This window comes from Mixophyes fleayi, chromosome 1 (assembly GCF_038048845.1).
Source record: "Mixophyes fleayi isolate aMixFle1 chromosome 1, aMixFle1.hap1, whole genome shotgun sequence".
Classification (NCBI taxonomy): Eukaryota; Metazoa; Chordata; class Amphibia; order Anura; family Limnodynastidae; genus Mixophyes; species Mixophyes fleayi.
Window position 1 is genome coordinate 341,244,731 of NC_134402.1, and position 21,272 is coordinate 341,266,002.

General features: G+C 38.1%; 1 long non-coding RNA gene across 1 annotated transcript; it reads right to left on the bottom strand.

Annotated features, from left to right (window-relative positions):
- Positions 1-9,496: 9,496 nt before the first annotated feature.
- On the bottom strand, positions 9,497-19,929 carry LOC142108753 (uncharacterized). Its single transcript, XR_012680220.1, has 4 exons — positions 19,817-19,929; positions 18,826-18,907; positions 14,111-14,183; positions 9,497-9,896 (listed from the first exon to the last, which is right to left on the bottom strand). It is a non-coding gene; the product is annotated as an uncharacterized LOC142108753 (long non-coding RNA).
- Between the last annotated feature and the right edge of the window lie 1,343 nt (positions 19,930-21,272).

Sequence of the window (21,272 nt, forward strand, 5' to 3'; positions counted from 1 at the left end):
CTGTCACCACATAATGGCTAGTTCATTGATCTTTTAGATCTGTTGGTGTTTAGGCTAACAGCAATGCACAATAAAGGGAAAATTGGTAATGGTATAAAATAAAGAAATAAAATATGCAGTGTACATTTCCAAATTTTTGAACAGGGTAAATCTGAACAAGAGTGCAAGGGCTAGTGATATAATTTAGTATTCTATTTACTGTTAATCCCTTTCTAATCTCTTGTTTTGTTCTAATTTGTGTTTAAAGCTAATTATTTCACCAGAATTGTGGACTTCTGGGTATATATAGCAGAGGTTCATAGCTCTCCCATGTACAATACTTGTTCTGTTATCGCCTCTGGTGATAGCACTGCCTTATTGCTGCATAATAATAAGTAGACCCCTATATACCAAGTTGATGGGTAGGGCTCGGTACACACTGGCCAGATGATTGCACGAACAACCTCCAGCCAGCCGAATCTGACCACTTGGTCAGATATTGTGAGAGGTGAGAGTGTGTATAGTGACACGATGATCTAAAGTCGTCCCAAAGTGCCGATCATCGTTTTCATTTGGTTGGTCGTACTGTTTAATATTTTCCGACCAATGACCGACCGATCATGTAGTGTGTATGTACTCATACTCACGATCTTCATAGAGTTAACAGAGTCAGGCTCTTTTCAGCCGATGCTAGTGATGAATGTCCCGGTGAATAAATGAAAAGAGTGCTGTAGAAGGAAAAATTCATTTGTTCGTTCTGAGAAAGAATGTTTCGTTTCAGAGTCACAGAAGCTAATGAAATTCGTTAGGACATGTAGATAGATATAACAAGGTCATTTAAATCAGTGTGACAATAATGAATTATTATTGTGCTGTCATTCTCTGAAGACTAGAGGATCAGATGAAGGACCAGATGAAGAGCACAGATCTGAAGAGGTCGGCCGGAAAATTCTTCAGTGTATACCTAGTAGAGATGCTCGGGCTCGGTTTTCTGAAAACAGAGCCCACCCGAACTTAGGGGATCCGAGTAGGCTCGCGAGCTGGCTCTGTACTTTCGCGTGTCCTCGGAAGTGAATCGAGGCAAAACGTCAATGTTGTGTTGTCGGATCTCGCGGGTTTTGGATTTCATAAGTATCTCCCTCCCAAGGAGATCCAGCGCCATTGCTCACACAGAAACAGGGGTAGCAGTGTTCTTGTCACTCTCCAGTCTCCAGTGCCATTGCTCATACAGAAACAGGAGGGGTAGCAGTGTTCTTGTCACTTGACAAAAATTGACTGGAAATGACTGGAAATGAATGTCATTGAGGGTAATAATAATGTAGAAACAAAAAAAAGAGCCAAATTATGTAATTTTTTAAAAAAATAGAGATTTTAGAAAAAAAAAATAGTGATCCAAAACCAAAACACGACATTAATCCAGATCCAAAACCAAAACACTGGGGTCAGTGAACATCTCTAGTACCTAGCCTTTAAGACTCCTTTATCAGTGAAGAGTGTAATATCTCTAGGAACCACTCCCAGTCTGAGCGATGTCAGGAGTACCAAACAATATATTTAAGGAGAACAACATAGATCACTTCTGCCAAGCTTGCTACCTTCTAACTAGCAACACTTATTCACAAACATTATATAACAGACCTAAAAGCACTATGAGCAAGCTTATGCTAATATCTGTGGCTGATTATTACCTAGAATTGAAACAGGCAAAATTGGAAATGAAAACTTACATAATGTCCTAATTTTTCAGGTATATTGGTAAGTATATCGTTAAATGTAAAGGTCAGCAGTAATATACACTGACATTAGGACCAAATAATACGGGGCTAAAGTGAGCATTGTGAGGTTTGTGCAACCTGTAAACCTCTCCACTCTACCTGTTACCTACATCATCTCAGACACTTTGAACCAGAACATAAACAAGACATTAATTTCTCCCAAGTTACTGTATGCAGAAGGACGAGGGTGGAGGGGGAGTTTAACTGACAAGCCTGTTGAGCAGGATTTTTACAGTGACAAAGACAGAGTGACAATCACCGAAAAGGAGGACATTTATTTTGCTAGCTAGTGGCCTATGATTAATGACCTCTAATGTTTATGTACTGAGACTTTATATGTCTGGGATACAGACATCCCAGGTGTTCAGAGTCTATGCTTGTGTTATCTCAACAACAGTCATGTGACTTCTTAAACACCAGTGTCTGAGAGTAACGTCTATTTAAAGATTAACAATTGGCCTTCAATGCAGCATAAAAGCAAAAAAAATTAAAATGCTAATTCTAAGCTTCCAGTAAATTTGTAGAAAACATTGTTATTTATTTGACAGCCCAAATATTTGCATTTTTAAAGCTTGGCTTGCTTGTTTTTTGACTAAATGAGAATAAGTAATGGGAATTGATAGGTGGAATGCAGGGCTAGTTGAATAAACAAGGAAATGCATTATTAAATGCAACAGAGCTTTCTCCCAGATATGTTAGTAAAAGCAAAAGGAAGAGAATACCAATGTGGTTATCTAAGGAAGTGTCAGTTGTTTAAAGTGCTAAGAAAACTATGAATACTGTAAGAAATAGAGACAAACCCAATCAGTAAAGGATAGAAAAGCATGTAATGCTAGCCTAAAAGAGATTAAACAAACAGTTAAACATTCTAAAGTGCAAACAGAGGAAAGTATTGCAAAGTTAGTTAAGGGAGGAATAGGCTACGAACTGTAGGGCTGGATATGATGAAATTGCAGACTGCTTAGAAGTTAGAATAGATAAACATTTTTGCTTTGTATTTACTGTTAAGAATTCAAAAAGATCATCTACAGTAGAGGGGAGGGAAATGCTGTATTGTACTTCGACAGAAATATATTTATTACAGAAGAAGTATTACTTGAAGTCTCAAAATTAAAAACAGATAAGTCAAAGGATCCAAATGATATACATCCAAGAGTATTAATATAATTAAAAGTAGGATTTGCAGCACTATTAACCAAACTTTTTAACAAATTGCTGCTGATAGGTATATTATTCCAGGTAACTGGAGAGTGCCAAATGTATTAGTAGGTAGCTGAATTAATGGGAAAACAAACAATCTTGACTATTTAAAGTCAAGTAAAGACAAGATTGAAGGCTGCATGGATTTGCTGCTGTGAGACACTGGAAAATCTAATGCATTTTGTTTGACTCCAACCAGTTCATATATCTTATTTCAATTTTAGCAAGGAATACAATATGATATCCCAATGGAAGTTAATTTAGAAACTGCTGAAAAATACATCTATTTGACTCCAAGACATTAGGATATATAAAGGTTTATCTAAATGACAGGAGAAATAGTCTTATAGAAATGGTGTAAGCTCGGATGAAGTGCTGGTAACCAGTGGAGTACCTCATAAATCAATACTGAGCCTTGTTTTGTTTATTATAATTATTAGTGATATAACTTGTGGTCTACAAAGAAAGATTTATCTTTGTGCATTTGATACAAAGATTTGTAATAGGATGGATACCCCAGAAGCGATTATGGGGTAGATTTATTAAACATTCTAAAACAGAATCTTGAAGGTGTTGCTCATAGCAACCAATCTGTTTCTAGCTATCATTTATCTAGTACAGTCTAGAATAGTAATAGACTACGTGAAAGAGGTGGAGAATCCCCAAACTCCCCAAAAACTAAACAAAAACAAATACACCCAAAAGGGCAGACGTTACGGACCTGTACATTCTTTTAAGCCAACACATTGTATAAGTTTACCCTCGTTAGCCATACACAAAATAGGTTTTGATTTTTTTTCTTTAGAAATAAAATATAAATTGTTATATAGGTTGAAATAGACCCCCCACCCCACCACCCCACTTTCCAAAACAATGCAAAAATCGATATACTCATTAACAAGAATGAACAAAAGGCAAACTGTAACAAGCAGGGCAAAGTGCATCATGAAAGAACTCTTCACCCATGGAGAGAAAGTATGGCAGACATTGGCAAATGATGGGGTGGGCTTGTCTGGAAGCTTACACAGATTTCTGTGGTGCTGACACACACTGCAAGAGGACATAAGGCAACCTGCTCCAGCATGTACATGGGTTAACAGGATCCAGGGTGTAAAGAATAGAAGATGTCAGACAGGCTAATGTGAGGCATGATAAGTGAGGACTGAGTTCCTTCCCCTTCTGAGACACACTACAAAGACCATCTATCTAGAGCAGGCAGGCCTGAGATCCTGCCAGGAGGACGATAAGAAGTGTACAGGCCAAGTGCTGCTCTGATTTACTGCACTCTTTAAGCACTTCCTCAGGTCAGGGTATTAGGCTTTAATGTAGCACCTTAGGTCTGTTTATTGCCTTGTAAATGGGCCTAATGTGAGCTTGTGTTTCCTCAAGGAGTGACAGAAGTGACATCCCCAAGCAGTGTGTACAAAGAGAAATCAGATATTTCACATTGTACACTGATTTACTAATTGGCCCTTATTTATTATGATATGTATGCCTATGTATCAGGTCATAGAGCACCTGCGGGTATTATTCATTTATCGGCAATTTGCGCAAAAGTAAAGGCACATTTACTAATGCTTTTAAGATTTTTATCAAAATACCTTTGATGACCTGATCTTGATCCAACTGCAAAACAAAGTTACTACTTTATTTAATATTCACTTTTAATATTAAATAAAGTACTTTTAATATTCAAAGTTTAAATTTATTAAAACATTAAAACACGATGTCAAGAAATATAAATCATAGTAATAAAGACATGCAAAGAAGTATACATATGTGTATATATATATATATATATATATATATATATATATATATATATATATATACTTTCAGTAACTCATTGGTAAGTCATTAAAGTGCTCTTTTCTACTTAACTGCTCACAGTGATTGGTACGACTCACGGGGGCTCCTCTTAGCTCAGGTGATTACGTCAGGTATTGGATGGGTCCTGAAAGAGCACCCCAATGATAGCAGGTGCCCATGAGTTACAGATACACATTCTTAGTTTATAGCTTTTGTTCTCTGAAACAGTATCTCTGCTTAGCACCCATGTTCACATAATAGTTCCATAACAGGACCTGTCATCATACAGCACATAACCCTGGCTGAGGTCCTCTATACTTCCATTGTTGGTAAATAGCTCTATTTGTACTCTCTGAAAAGCTCCACTGAATGAAAGGGCAGAAAGGGAAAAAAAAGGACTTGTCTTTTTTTTCCTCTGGCAATTGTTCTACAAACATTAAAATGGAAACAATTTCTGAAGAAAAGCCTCAAGGAAGGTAAACAGAAATGTTCAATGCGGTTCTGCTAGTGAGAGCAGTCAATGTACTGTATAACCCAGTCTATATCTGCTAGCACAATAGTACAGCATTGCCAACACAGCATATAAGTTACAGCTGATACAGGAGCTCCTGCAAGGTCCAATCGTAATGAAACCGGATGGACAGTAGCCCAACATGAGGGACCTCCCAAAAGCATTTTTATTTATGGACTCAACCATGAATGTCATTATTCTTATTAGAAACTGTTAAAGGCGCTACACTCTTTTCTATATATACACTATTGTGGCTTTATGTACACACACATATGTATATTCACACTTGTTCTAATGGTATTTTAATTTGATTATCTTAATTGCACAGAATTACATTATGTCAAGTTGTAACAATATATACAGGGTCAAGATGGTAAAGAAATGCTATACTAAATAATCTGCAAGGATACATATTGTGTTAAAAAGAAGTTTAAGAAACGTAAAATTATAATATGCTACACCGCATTTTGGGAATAGGTCTTAATAAAGTAAAATCTGAAGTAAGGGTTCTGTAAGTCTAAAGGGGAATGTGAGGTCTGAGGGACATTTAAAGGGCATGTGGGAGGTGTTATAGCATGTGGGGAGGGCTGATGGGCATGTAAGGGCATGTTGGAAGCTTGCGAGCAGGACTCTCTTACCTCTCTGTCTATATTACCCAGTTGTTGTTTTATTACTGTGTTTATTCCAAATTGTAAAACACTATGGAATTTGCTGGCACTATATAAATAAATGTTGATGATGATGTAGAGAGGTCTGGTGAGCATGTGGACAGTCTGATGGCAAGTGTGGAGGTCTGATGGGCAAAACCATGGTGCTGAATTATTGAAGACAGTACACTGGATAGCCATATAGCACTTTATGTCAGCAATGCTGAGACATTTAGTTCTAGGTCCCAGGTGCCTCCACAGAATTTTAGCTCTATACAAAAACCCTTCTGCTAAGATAACAATTAATCCCTTATCAGACTCATTCTCTATCACCACGATGATGCGATGGTATAACCAAGTCTGTCGTAAAAGTACTTGTGCACACAAAGATTATTAAAATATTTTATTAAAACAATATATAAACCACATAAAATTGGTAATGAATTCTAACCACATAATAACATGTGAACTTGCATCAGTGCCACATGGGACAAATCTCAACGTAGGTGCACCTACAAAAATTGTCCAAATATGTATTTTACACATATAGTGCAATCCAGCTTACATATCTCTGAGGAAATCACCTTTAAGGGGATGAAACACGTCAGACAGGACACAGCAGCAACATAGTTGCCATTCACGATTCAGTGCCTATTGGTTTATTAGGACTTTGGTCCAAGAAGAAATTTACACTCTTTTGATATGAAATCGTAACGGAGGTTTAACTGGTGCGCACCATAGTGACCTCGGCAGTACGCTGAGAGTAAGCGCCCTACATCGCTACAAGTGTGGAACAGTGAGAGCATACCACGGAGCTCCGGCTTTCCGGATATACTCAGTAATAACAAGGAGAACAATCTAACTACAGGATCCATTATTAAATGCAGGTATCGGTCCTTTTTTATCACATCGCCAGGAACCTGGTAAGAGACTTGTGTTTTGTCCTGTATGGAATCAAATGAGATCCGTTTAACAGCGCTGTAGTTTCTTCTCCTCTGAAACATATAACAACAGTTTCATACTATAGTGACTTATGCAGTGTAAGAATATCTTGTGTCGAAGTCGTATAATTGGATGAACGAAAGTATATTGGTTGATATTGTCTTATTGGGCGATTGCACTCAGTATGCCACGCTACACGTGGCATATTGCGATCGCTCGGTAAAATACGCACGCACACACTCGCATAACAACATTTAGTTATTTATGTAATTCATATTCATATTGGTTCCGTCACACTGTAATTTATGAGCAGATAGTATGTGGTTTATTATTAGTCTATATATATAATATGATTATATGTACATTTTAGTGTTATTAAAGGTTTAGGTTATAGGAAAGGTGTCATGCCTGATATCATATTGATCCCCTAATCATCAGCAGCTGTCCGGTGCAGTTGGTGAAGAGATCGCACATTGCATACTTTAGTTATTGATATTAGAGAATAAACCTTTGTATGATGCTGGCTATGAAAGGAGCAGACCCCCTGGAGAGACGACCCCCACCTTTGGATTCCTTAGATTGAATCAGCCTATGACCTGTTTACCCTGGACCCGCCCAACGTCTGGACCTATAGAAACAATCTACATCATCTCTATTGTTCACTGTGTAACACTGTACTGTATATAATCATCGCAGCACTCCCCATGGCTCTCAGTCAACTCTGACACAGTATTCTAAACAGATATACTGTCCATTGGGTCCCGTGGTTGCGCAGCGAGCGCATGCGATAGCATCGGTATGTATTTATCTTTTGGTATTGGCTGTACTGTACTGTATCATAATATAATAATGTATTGAATTGTTAACTGTTTACATCTGCTAAAATAAATCTCTATGTGCTTTGGAAACACATACAATTGATTGGGCAATGCTTATTTGAAAACGATAAAATTACTTTAATACTTGATTGGTGAGGACCCTCCTGCGATTAATACATTCATAACGGGAGTGCATGGCTGTAAGTAGCTGGATTGCACTATATGTGTAAAATACATATTTGGACAATTTTTGTAGGTGCACCTACGTTGAGATTTGTCCCATGTGGCACTGATGCAAGTTCACATGTTATTATGTGGTTAGAATTCATTACCAATTTTATGTGGTTTATATATTGTTTTAATAAAATATTTTAATAATCTTTGTGTTCACAAGTACTTTTACGGCAGACTTGGCATACCATTGCATCATCGTAGTGTTTATATATATTTTTTGGGGTGCAGATCCCCAGCGTTGGTACCTAGTCTGAGCAGTCATTCTCAGTACCGGATAAATATTTTCATTCTCTATCACCAATGGTACTGGATATGTTTGTTCACTTTCCTCACTCATCTTTATACTCTGTATGAAAGCCATATCATTAGTTATAATATAAAATCCAGATATCAGAGCGGGTAACACTGAGCACAATGTCCCCTCACACTTGATCTTGCTTATATCTCAAACCACGTAATCTCGTTCCCTAATTTGGTTTGAGAATTTAAGAAATTCAGTGCCATATCTAACTTCAGTTTAATTATTTTAAATATGTGGCTCTTATAATAACCATGCCAGAGGCATTTGCTCAGGTGAAAAAAAACTTTTCTTTGGCCTGGCATCTATAACATTTTAAATATCTAAAGACAACTCCTTAACTAAATTTCCCTTCTCTATTATTCAATGCAGGTTGAATTAAAATTTGGTAGCTGCATGCAATGCTTACGGAATGGTAGGGGAAACATAATCAAAATGAATGTCCTTCTGAGAAGCCTTGTATCTACTAGGAACACTCCCAATCAGTTTGTCGCCAATTTAGCTTAGTGACTTCCAACAAAACTAACTCCCTAGGTCCACGCTCTCCTACAGGTGCTCCACCCTGCAGTTCCCCTTACATTACATTGATAGAAGCATTGTAGACAACTGAGGTGCACAAGAACACAAACATCCCCTCTCACAACTATTTAGTCTAATCCAGACTTCCCACTGGACCGATCACACACTTCAAACTGCGTTGCTGCGAGTCAACTGGTTCGTTATCAGGGGTCGAATCCAGACATTCTGTAAACTTAGAGATGGGCTGTCCCTCCCTGACTATTAAATATGGATTTACAACCAAATTAGACACTTCCTGCATAGTCCAGGAAACCCCTATTCACCACTTCTCCTTGCTAAATACTCCCTGATACCAAGTTTGGCAATTATTTTGTCATGAATGCCGATACAAAATAGTGACCTTGTATCCATGATAAAGGTGCCTGTTCTAAGACAACATAAACAGCACATTTTGTAAATATTTTTTCGAGACTAGTTCTGAAGACTGTTAATCAAGCAATAAAAAACACTTCATTATAAATGTTTTAGTTGTTTTAACTTCTTATTTATAAAAGAAACTGATATAAACTGATGTAGTCACATTAAAAATGTTTTTAATCTTTGCCAAATGACTTCATAACTAACTTCAGCTGAACACATTTAGAAATCTGGCATCTATTGACTTCTATCAGTGATGTAACAAGAGCTTCATTGGCCCCTGGCCAAGTGATTGAAAATGCAATGACCCCAATCCCCCCCCCCCCCCCGCGCACACAAGACTCCTGTATGGTATCTCACAGGGTATAGTTGTATTACAGGACAACACAGGAATACATTTTATCAGCACAGCATGTGATCTGGACTCCCAAATTGCTGAACAACCCTTTTGGAGTTATATCCCCTGAGACATATAATGTCAATGACATATAATGCCAATGACTTTTGCTGTACAAATATTAAAAATATTTTTGTCCCCTACAAATAAACATACATTTACTTTTTGCCAAATGAAAATTGTTTTACATTAGAATTGTGAGTTTGTGCTGCTTTTACACAGATTATGACTTAATTCCTCATAGGGTTTCGCTTCTTTCAGCTTTCTTACAGGATAACCTTTTGAAAAATGGTCTGGTCTTGGCTCGTGCATACAGAGGGCAGCTGCAGTCTGACACCCATTCACTCCCACTGATGAAAAAAAAGCAGAGAGATTAAATAAAAAAGCAATGAAAGATGGCAGCAGGTGAGCGAGAACACGACAGCCCAGACACCCCCTTCTCCTCATTCCCCCCTTCACTGAACAGGGACCAAAACCCAATTATCATAAAGGTGCTTTCTGTTCTCTCAATTTTTCCATTCTAATGTTCGCTTCTCCTGGAAGATGTATCGCTCATTTAAATAAATAAAAAAGAGTCCACTAGGTATATGATTTGCAGAACTGGTGGCAGGTGTGTAATCCTGGTGAAGAGTTCCACACATTTGAAGGAAAAGGTAAATATTGTGTTTGAAATGATTACAGTTTCCATATGCCGGAACACAGAGAAACTCCGACCTTTCAACAGGAATTATTTGTTAAGGAGAGTAAATAGTCTGAACTGTTTATATACATATTTTTTTTTCTTTTGCCTTTTCTGTTCTTTATAATTGTGTTTGTGCAATACAAACGCAATGTGTACCATTTAAACAGAGGAGGGAGTCAGCATTTGGTGGGTTAGTTGGAACATTTTCTTTTCTTTTTAACTCTACTAGTGCTACTAGAGAGAAACAACCATTATGTGGTAAGTAACACACTACAAATGGTAGACTGTACAGGCGTGAAACAAATCACATGACCTGTAAGTCACCAACGTAAGTAGCACACTACAAATGGTAGACTGTACAGGCGTGAAACAAATCACATGACCTGTAAGTCACCAACGTAAGTAACACACTACAAATGGTAGACTGTACAGGCGTGAAAAAAATCACATGACCTGTAAGTCACCAACGTAAGTAGCACACTACAAATGGAAGACTGTACAGGCGTGAAACAAATCACAAATCACATGACCTGTAAGTCACCAACAGTTCTGAATAGCACCAGCTACACACGCCACTATTAATCAGTGTGCGTTGCGTAGTTGCTGCATGTATTCATTTTGTATGATCACAGCAGTTACATGCAATTCATTCACATGATCGGGCATCAGGTATCCTTTGTGTTTTCCCACGAGATTCATCATTAAAAACAAAAACCACGGTTACATGATATTGCATGCAATTTTCTCATGCGATCTGTTGCCTGCGATTTTGTGATGCAATACAAAGTCACGCATGTAGCCACAGCCTTACTAAGAATTTGTGTGAGAAGTAAAATAAAAAGCATTGAACTTGTGTTCTCCAACAAGGCCTCTCTGAATATGAATTTTCATTTTTTCATGCTCACACTGAACAATATAGGAGGTATTGATCCCTGGGAGTCCAATTCATTTTGGTCATGGAATTAGAGTGGAACGCCACGCTTTTAATGGTGATTACATGCTGCAATGAAGGACACACTTTTCTTCTAGGGGCAGAGGGCAAGCAGGAAGCTGTCAATGACATGGGTGTTTTGATGAATAAAGACTGGCAGCATCCAGGGGCATATTTTATTCAAAGTGAAGAAATAGTAATTGTGGAACTAATTGAAAAAGGCAATGTGAATTATGTTGGGCTCATTTGTCAGAAGATAGGATCATGTTTTGGAAGAAGGTTTTAGTTACTTAATAGGCCATTGTGCACATTGTTGTTTTTTTTGTTAACTAACCAGCAAACACTGCAAGGGACAGTGACTTTTCTATGTAGAAAATGTTAATTCAACAGAAAGCAGCCTTGTATGAATCCTGTATGTCTTGGAGTCAGTTAATGTGATACGATCGTCATCCTCATCATAAACATTTATTTATATAGCGTCAGCAAATTCCGTAGCGCTTTACAATTGGGAACAAACACAGTAATGAAATAATACTGGGTAATATAGACAGACAGAGAGGTAAGAGGGCCCTGATCGCAAGCTTACAATACCTGATGATCATGTGTCCCTCTGTCTAAGACCTGTTACATAGTATAACAGTGGGTCTCTCCAAACATGTAGGCAAATGTCATGTTTAGGGATGCACTGAATGTGTATATTAGGGTTTAGCTGAATACTCGACCCAGATATAAAGGATTGTCACTTTAAAATATGGGTAGCACGGTGGCTCAGTGGTTAGCACTTCTGCCTCAAAGCACTGGGGTCATGAGTTCAATTCCTGACCATGGTCTTATCTATGTGGAGTTTGTATGTTCTCCCCGTGTTTGCGTGGGTTTCCTCCAGGTGCTCCAGTTTCCTCCCACACTCCAAAAAACATACTGGTAAGTTAATTGGCTGCTATCAAATTGACCCTAGTCTGTGTGTGTGTGTGTATGTGTGCGTTAGGGAATTTAGACTGTAAGCTCCATTGGGGCAGGAACTGATGTGAGTGAGTTCTCTGTACAGCTCTGCGGAATTAGTGGCGCTATATAAATAAATGATGATGATGATGATGAAAATTAAGCAAGAGGAATCAAAATGATAAAATGGTATCTATAATTATTGTAATACTTTTTATGGCGAAAACATATTCCGCAAAACACAGTAAAAAAATGAGAACATTTTCAGGCACAACAATTGCTGCCACAACAAAGTTTACAACCTAATATCCCTTAACAGGCACTAAAAGCACACAAGCCATGATACACTAGCTGAGTTGGGCAGAAGAATCCATAACGTGTTAGTCCATAGACATCCAAAGGAGACATGGTAAAGTGTTACTATAAGACAGTCACATCTATGTGTCTGAGATTGTTAGCATGTTTTAGATATTGTAGGTAGGGAGGTAGACAAAGCAATGAATGGTCACCAACTGCAAGATATCGAGACATAAGAGTTCCAGAGACTGCCCTATAAGCAGACAGAAAACAGAGACAAGCATTTACAATCAGCTGAGTTTAGTGTTAAAGTTCCACTGGTTACTGCTAATTTACTGTATCAGAAAGTGAAAATGATTTGCAATCAGAGGAGTAAGCATAATGCTGTATACACAATACGCTAATGGTAGTGATAAGTTCTATGGGGGGTATATGAAATTAGTAACAGCATTCTGTGTCTGTGAGTAAAGCAGAGGTAAGGCACTCTATCATCAACAGGCTGGAAGTGACATTTCCTAGAGAAAGGCAGCTTCCTTTGCACCTTGTTTGTTGACCCTGTTAAACTGGAAGTAAAAAGGAAAGATGTTTCAGGCCCTTATCTGAGGTGGTGACTGTTTGAGTGATTTACGGCTCTTTAACAGAGGAACAGATAAATCCAAAGCCTGTGTAGAGTGAATGCCATTGAAGGAAAGGGGATTAAAGTCACTCCAAAGTGAAACTTGGTTGACTTCTTTTTGAAGTATTAATGTTTAAAGTTTGGATATTCTAAGCAGCACAATTTAAATACAACGTCTGCCATACACATAGGAACAGCAATTCACTGGAGGTCGTTTACAAATGGACAGAGGATATTTTTGGGCCTTTTGCCCCCACCCGTTTCTGTTGGTCTAGGTGCGGATGGATCTTTCCTAGCCCCTCCTCACCACTCCTTGTATGTCCTTTCCTTCTATGCTTTCCCCCAATCCCTTACTTACAAGTTGGTGCCTTTACTTACTGATGTTATCTGGGAGTCACAGGCTCAGATCCTGTAGTATGTTGTCATCTCTGATATCTGTTCATCCATACTGTGACTCTGTACAGTATGTGACAGTTTGGACAGTGCTGGAATATCCAATTCAATATCCAATTGACACATTATTCAATTCCATACAAGTCTCAGTGTCCACTATTGCAGCCACAACTACTACAGGAATATGGTAAGATGAGCTGGGACAGGGAATATTATGATTTAGAGTTTGAAACATTTTGCACCCAAACGTACTTGTAAAAATTCTGACGCAAACTTTGTGGTTTTACATATTTTGAATTGCGCCTATCACAAGATACATCCACCTCAAAACACAGCAGTATTTCTACGTCAGGTGTACCAATGTCTATACTTACCTCCATCGATAGCGTAGAGATGCGGCTTGACAATATTAGCAAGTTGCATTGCCCTATCCGTGCACAATATAGTGTAATGAAGTGTTAGATACACAATAGGGAATGGTGTCTTTTGATGATGTGGAGGGGTGGAGCTGGCGAAGTTAATATGAAAAAAATAGCCAATCAGAAGAGGCTAGATGGTGCTGCTGGTGTTATCATTATCATATATCTTTATACAGAGGCCTCTGGTATCCACAAAAGATTTGCCTTCTAAGAAGCATGAGGCAGGCGTTCATAAGGTCTTATAAGGTCACATCTCCACGGGTCGTACTACACTTATGTGTACACACCTTGACTGTACTCAGCTTCCGCTTGCTGCCCCGGGTCCACTTCTCCATGATTAAGGAAACACAAGTCTAGAATCTAAGTACAGACGCAGTTTGGTATGATTAGTATGGGAATGCGTACATTTACGCCACACAAATGTATGTATGCCCAACTCTAAATGAGGTTACAAACGTAAATAAAAAAATAGTTTACATGTGTATGCATTTCTACATAGAGAGCCCGATCTACGACTAGGGGTGAAGCCTCATAGCACAGAACACAGAAATATCCTCCTTCTTTTACAGATATTATGGTAAACATTTTGACCAAATCTCTCAAATATATTAGTCTTTCTTTGACACAATCACAGTTCTATAAAACATGTGCTGCTGTCAGAGCCAAAGTTCATTCATTTTCAGCGAACTACAAATTAAATTACCTGTTTGTTTTACCCCAATCAAATGAAAGATCTATAATCCGTATCAAACTATTAGCTGTCACTTACTGTATCTCGTCTTATGAATCCAGTAAGGGATGGAAAGGGTTAATGCACTCTTGAACAGAGTAATAACAGTTCTGGAGTTAGATGACAACTTGGTAATTATATTCTAGTCTTTTCCAGCCTAAGGAGCAGAAGGGTGAAGTGCATCCCAGACTATGGTTTGAGGGCATAGCTGTCATTCCAACAGGCTTGGCGGGGCCTGTATTAAAGCGTGTCTTACAAATTGAGGGGGATCTCGCCTAATGACAGATGTGTATATAGCATGTAATTGCTCAGAAAATGCAGCACACAGTTTATGAGGTTATAGAAGTACAGCAGGATTTCTAGCTCACGAAATCGCGACCGTCTAAGGCTTTGCGGTGTTCTTCTTCCGCCAGTCAGAACTGAGCTCCGTGTCAACAGGTGGTGGTTTGAATCAGAGACCCATCACCCAGACTCCTCAGCAAAGATGCATGCAAAAGACAGAGCAGGGGAGACACGCTGAGATGGGATCCATTACACAGTCTCCTAACTGCTCCTAGAATTGTGCACATAGGATCCCCTTACACCTCCTACCCAGGATATGTATTTGCTTTTACATTCAAGGGCAAACACTACTTCTTTTTCCATAAATGTTTGGCGAGTTCAAATGATTGTCAGTCGCTTTTCTAGGGCTGCTCACTAAATTTATAGTAGATGGGTTCTCATAATACATAGATTAGTGTTCATTAAACAGAAAATCGGTTGTTTGTGAGTAGGAAATTAGACCTGGTTTGGATGCAGTGTGTATTATTTATTAGTGTAAGAAACACGTGGATCTCCTGCTGCTTTAGAATTACAAATGCCAACATGCTACAAGAACATGTCTACTGGTATGTAATGGGAATTGTAGTTCAAAAACAGCCTCATAGCCATCATACTTTAGTAACTGTGCTGACACTGCGGGGAGAATTCAATTGACCGCAAGATATTTTTTAACACTGTGTAAAGTCATTTTAACTTTGTTTTTTATCATTTTCGAGCGGGTTAACTTTACCCGCGATTCAATTTCAACGCTCAGTTTTTTTCCATGAAACGGTCCTCTTGACTGCGTTAAAAGCTATTTAATTGTTTTTTAACGTGGCGCGTTAAACAGGCTGTTATATCAACAATATGCTGTTTTATCTCGCACCTCTTTGGGGTGTGCTAAAAATAAAAAAAACTATAAAAACTATTTGAAATCATGTAATAATAATTAAAAAAAATGATAAACTATGTTTATCAGTAATGCATAACAATAAAAAGTTGATTTTCTTGTGAAAAAATAATGAAACAAAACACATAAAAATCACTAATTAAATATATTTATGTATGTTTTTGGTACAAATATGTATGTACTAATGTGTTTTGACATGGCATAGATGATTCTATAGTAAAAAATAGGGAAATAAAAAAATATGCTAAAGAAAGTACTGTAATGGAGATATTATGAAATAAATAGGTTGTGTAATCTAATGTATGAAAATGTATGCCGATCCTTTTTTTGTGTTATACACGACCACGTTAAAACTCCCCTTCACTCCCCTAAAAACTTGCAAACACCAATGATTAACGTGTGGGGGCAGCGTTCCCTCTTTTTCAATTGAATTGCACGAGTTTTAACACTGCGTTAACTAAAAACGGACGCTATAGCAGTTAAAAACCCACATGTGATTTTTTTTTTTAACGCTGTGGGAAAAAAACAAACTCGAGGTCAATTGAATACCCCCCTGAACTGAAATGCAATAGCAATATCATATCTATCTGAACGGAACAATGAATATCTTTTTGAGCCTACAATCCTAAAATTAAAATGTATAATGAATGAAATGCACAATGTCTCAATAAAACAATTATTTAAATTTTGACTTATACGTATAATCAACATGTGTGTTATAACAATTGATTTGTAACACAGGAAAGTGATACTCACTACAGAAAGTCAGAGAACAACATGGAATTGTGACTGTGAGATGTGTCTAGAAACACTATCCGTGTGAGGTGCCTTCGGAACGGCTGTGAGACACCTTGCATGGATTTTGTTTTGCAGAAGTAACGCTGATTTTTGCTCGCAACTCATAGAGAAGGGAGCTAGAGTCTGTGTCACTTTTTACGGTAATGTTGGTTAAAAAGCGCATCCACAATGTTCTTAAGACTTTTGAATCTGCCCCTATGGGTCAATTAAAACAAACTACACTTACATGAAGCGAGACATCTTTTTCTGGGAAATTGTATCTACTTTTTCGGTTACACAGTTTTCAACATTTTAAAATAATTTCAAGACACACTTCTCTGCTGAGCAGCTGCATGTGTGCACGTCACGTGGAGGTAACGTTTTGTGCACTACAATCACCATATTGATATGCTTACTGAACTTTCTATATTCTTCAGACCATAAGATGCCCTTTTAAAAAAAAATAAAAAAGTGGTAAATAGTTACATACACTGAAAGAAAAGATGACGGGCCCTGTGGAAAGGAGCTTACAATCAATAAGACCAAATGTGACCATAAATGTTACGGCTCCCGTAATTAACAATCAATGCGCCATCTGGGAGGATGCAGAATCCCTCCATGGTTTTCCCCTTATGTGCAATTAACCTATGCATTTAATAGCTGAGGCTTATGTAGTTTCTCATCTGGGAACGCCTATGTATCCAATTAAATGCCACCTCCACAGCAGATAGTGGCATGAATGCATTACAAGATTCCATCTCACTTATTAATAATGTAGAATAGTTGTAGATAAGAGAAGCAGTGAGCAGGGGTTCTGCAGTACATGCCAGATGACATCTTGGACTACTTTCTAATAGCGACCTCTGCAAGACTGAGGGGAATTATTTTTGTCTATAAGAGATAAGTGTGTCATTGGAGCGTCTCATGGTCCAAAAAAAATGGTAGCTTGATGTAACATTTTGATATTTCAAACATTTCATAGATTCTACTTTATTAAGTTGTAATTTAGAAAGTATAGACAGAACAAATTGTGTTTTACACATACTTGCCAACTCTCCCGGAATGTCCGGGAGACTCCCGAAATGCGGGTCAGTCTCACAGACTCCCGGGAGAGCTGGCAAATCTCCTGCATCCCGCTACTGCCGTCCCAAAATGAAGCGATTCGCGATGAATATATGAACATGCATATTTCCAAAGTCAAATCTTTAACATTAAGGATTGTTGATTGCAACTAGTAACAGTTGACAATTAAAGCACATGGAAAACTACATTGAGGATGATCATGGTCAATCTAGTCATCTGACAAGCACAATCATATTTGAACGTGGGACGTAAAAGACACGTCTTGCAAAACCCAAACATGTCAACAATAACAACAGCACAGAACTCCATTTGACCCGTCCTCATTATTAATTTAAATGCTTCAAATTGTTTGTTCCACTGTTCTGCTTATGAGGACCATTATTTTAAGTGTCAACATTTTTTTTAAATTACTTTTATTTTTTTTACTTTCTCATTGTGTCTTGCATGCACTGTATATATGGAGCTAAGGACTAAGAACTTAACTATAACAACTTGAAAAGTACAGATTTCTGTGATGTAAATTGATGGCCATTTTGCATGACTTGCAACATCCCAATAACATTCAGGAACACCCTCATAAATGCACAATCTGTACTCTTTTCATCAGCTTTTACAAGGAGAATGCGCTATAACTAAACTTTAAAGACATAGCACTTGCAGGACAATCGCGCTGCACTTCTGTATGGTAGATGACCCAGAACTGAGTGTCAGGTATTATTATACTATAGGTTACTTACTTATGTCCTAGTGTAAGACCCCTTACAACACAACTGCATAACTTTATTAGGCTTAGAGACATGCTACACCCCTCAAGCATTATGTAAAATGTGAGCCCCTGCTACCCACTTATTTAGGTTCTTACAGGAAAACTTTCAGCAAACTTGTCTAGAAAACCTTCCCCTGTGCCCTAAATCAGACAGTATGAGACACACACAGTATCAATTTTGCTGACACGGATGTGTACCTTTCCCTAATTAAACAGTTTGTGAAAGCCTAGAGTCATAAATAAATGAAATGTCATAAGATCATGTACAAATATATACACACATGCTGCACTACATTATTGTAATTCATACATTCAAGGTCAGTTTTTTTTTAAAAAATAAAAAAATACTTCAGTCTGACATACAAACACACATATACAATGCTTGTAATTGCATCATCAGATAATGAGTTATGCTTTAATGATTAAAACCAGCTACCTTCGTAACTGAAGAGCTGTCTGTCAGCGGTAGGATTTTGCATTTGGACACTCTTAATTCTGCTGCTTCCTCAGGAAGAGCTCTGTGGAGATAGATATAAACGGAGGAGAAAAGGCAAGGGAGTGATCTTAGTTGTCAGGTACAAACTCTACACGCAATATGGCTTAATATAAATCAACTGAGTGGCCGTTCTGGATATTCTGGATATATGGCCATTCTGGATATTATTAAATAAACTTTTTTTTTTAAATGGAAACTATAGCTTTTAATAGATTTTAACACCATGAACAATGTCATGCTAGCTACAAAAAGCCAGGGCTTCCTTGTGCCGTGTTCATACACAACCTTATGCAGAGTCGGATGTACGTACAGCTCTGAAGCGCAATAATCTTTCTCGTTCTGAGCATACACAGTAAAATCGCATATCTGGCCCTTGTCCATCTCTATGTATAAACAACATATGATGAGACAATGATACAATATCAATGCACGATATTAGCTGAACAATAACACAGTAGTATAACATTCAATATTGGCATTTAGTGATGATATGGTTAATAACATGCAGTAGAAGAATCAGTAACAGCATTGGTGATAATGGCAGGACTGTGATAGCCAATTGGAACACTTTTGTTAAATGTCTCACTCTCTGCATATAACCACTGACAACTGGGTGTGGGTTTAATGTGTGCAGTATTCCCATTTGGATGAAATGGAAACTTAGAACTGGGAGGATTTAACTTTTGGTACAAATCAGTTCTCTTATCTAGAAAAAAGATGAGATAGTAGCATGTAGTGTTCAGGGTCACTACAATACTGTATTATGAAGACAATGATAAAGAGTTACACTGAGTCCCTTTATAACAGTGTTAGGCAACCTGACACTTATGTGCCGCATTGACGGCCCTCTAACCTTCAAAGGGCTGCACATTACCCTTAATCTTAGTAAGTAGTTAAAACTATACATGAAATCATAGAAAGAGACACCTACCTGTAATCACATATCTGCAGGTATTGTAAACAAGTGTTACAAGCTATAACAAACAGATCTCAGGTAAAATCTTGGAGATCCGCATGTGTTCATAGGTCCTCCTGTTGCCCATCACTGCTTTATAATAATAAGAAAATAAAATAAAATAATGATGGGTATTGTAGTACCAACAATGGTATTTATCACTGATAAGGATAAGACAATAATGTGGGTAGAAGTTCCAGCAATTATAGAAATTGCTAAGTTAAAGAAGACAATGATGCCCATTGACAATTATCAGCAGAGATGTGTGTAAAAGATGAGAAGAGAAGTAGTCCTTGGAGTATTAGTAAGCTCCAGGTCAGGCCTCTACCTTAGGAGGGCAGCAGTACTGATGGTTAGCCTCAGGTATGGTGTTGTGCAGTTACTCACACTTGCCGTGGACACTGACAGTTCTGGATATCTGGTAGTTTCTTGAAATATGAACCAAAGGCCTGGTTGGGTCCCCCATGGATCTAAATACATGGAACAACTGGAATAGATCAGGAGACTCTGCAAACAAATGGGAAGGTTACAGATTCCCTGGGAAGGACTGGGCTCCCTCTGGAACTCCAGTAATTCTGCTGGAATGAGATGGCTAGAAGGTAAGGACAATTCATCAGTAGAAAGTCTAATCCCCAAGAACTGGCAATTTCTAAAATTGTTTCCGTACTTTTAAACATTTTCTTCTTTGCCCAAAACCCCCTTCACTGTGACCAGGGAGGGGGGGACTGGCCCGGGGAGCAGATGCCCGCTGCCCCCCAGCCCAGCCTGCCCCTGACTATGACCTCAGGGCCAAAGATATACTGGTATACTAATCTGTTTTATTGCCCCTTAGTTCAAAAATTCTTCTTGTAATACATTCTAATAGATGGATTCCTTGGGGAGATATCTATCAATGACATATGTCATGTGTTCACAGGTTCTAAATATATGCAGAGGTTTTCTAAACTTGGATTATGGAAGGTAGTGATTAGAGGTATTATGTTTCCTATACGAATCCATAATGCACTCAGAGTGACCCCAAACTGTAATTTCTAGTCAAAGAAATTTCCCAACACATTTGGGCTGCACCATAAACTATAGTTGACTGTCTGTCTATTACACTCAAGCATGTCTGCATAATAATCACTCAAGCTAGGTGACACAATGCAGGCCTCTGAATAAATACCACATACCCTAATCCCTTGTTTACTTGCACACAGTGGTTTGCTGCACACAATGTTAGTGAACCCCATTCATATCTTTGTGAGGGATCACAATAACATTAATATATTATTTTCCAAATTATCAGGATGAGGCTATAACCATAACACCTTGCATTGTCTCCACTTAGGTCCCTGTAATGACTGATCTTTCCTAATCTCTGGTTAATCTCCTGTAAATCTTCTCCTTCCCTGTCGCAAATCTCCCGCCAACTAGCAGGTTGTAATGTGAC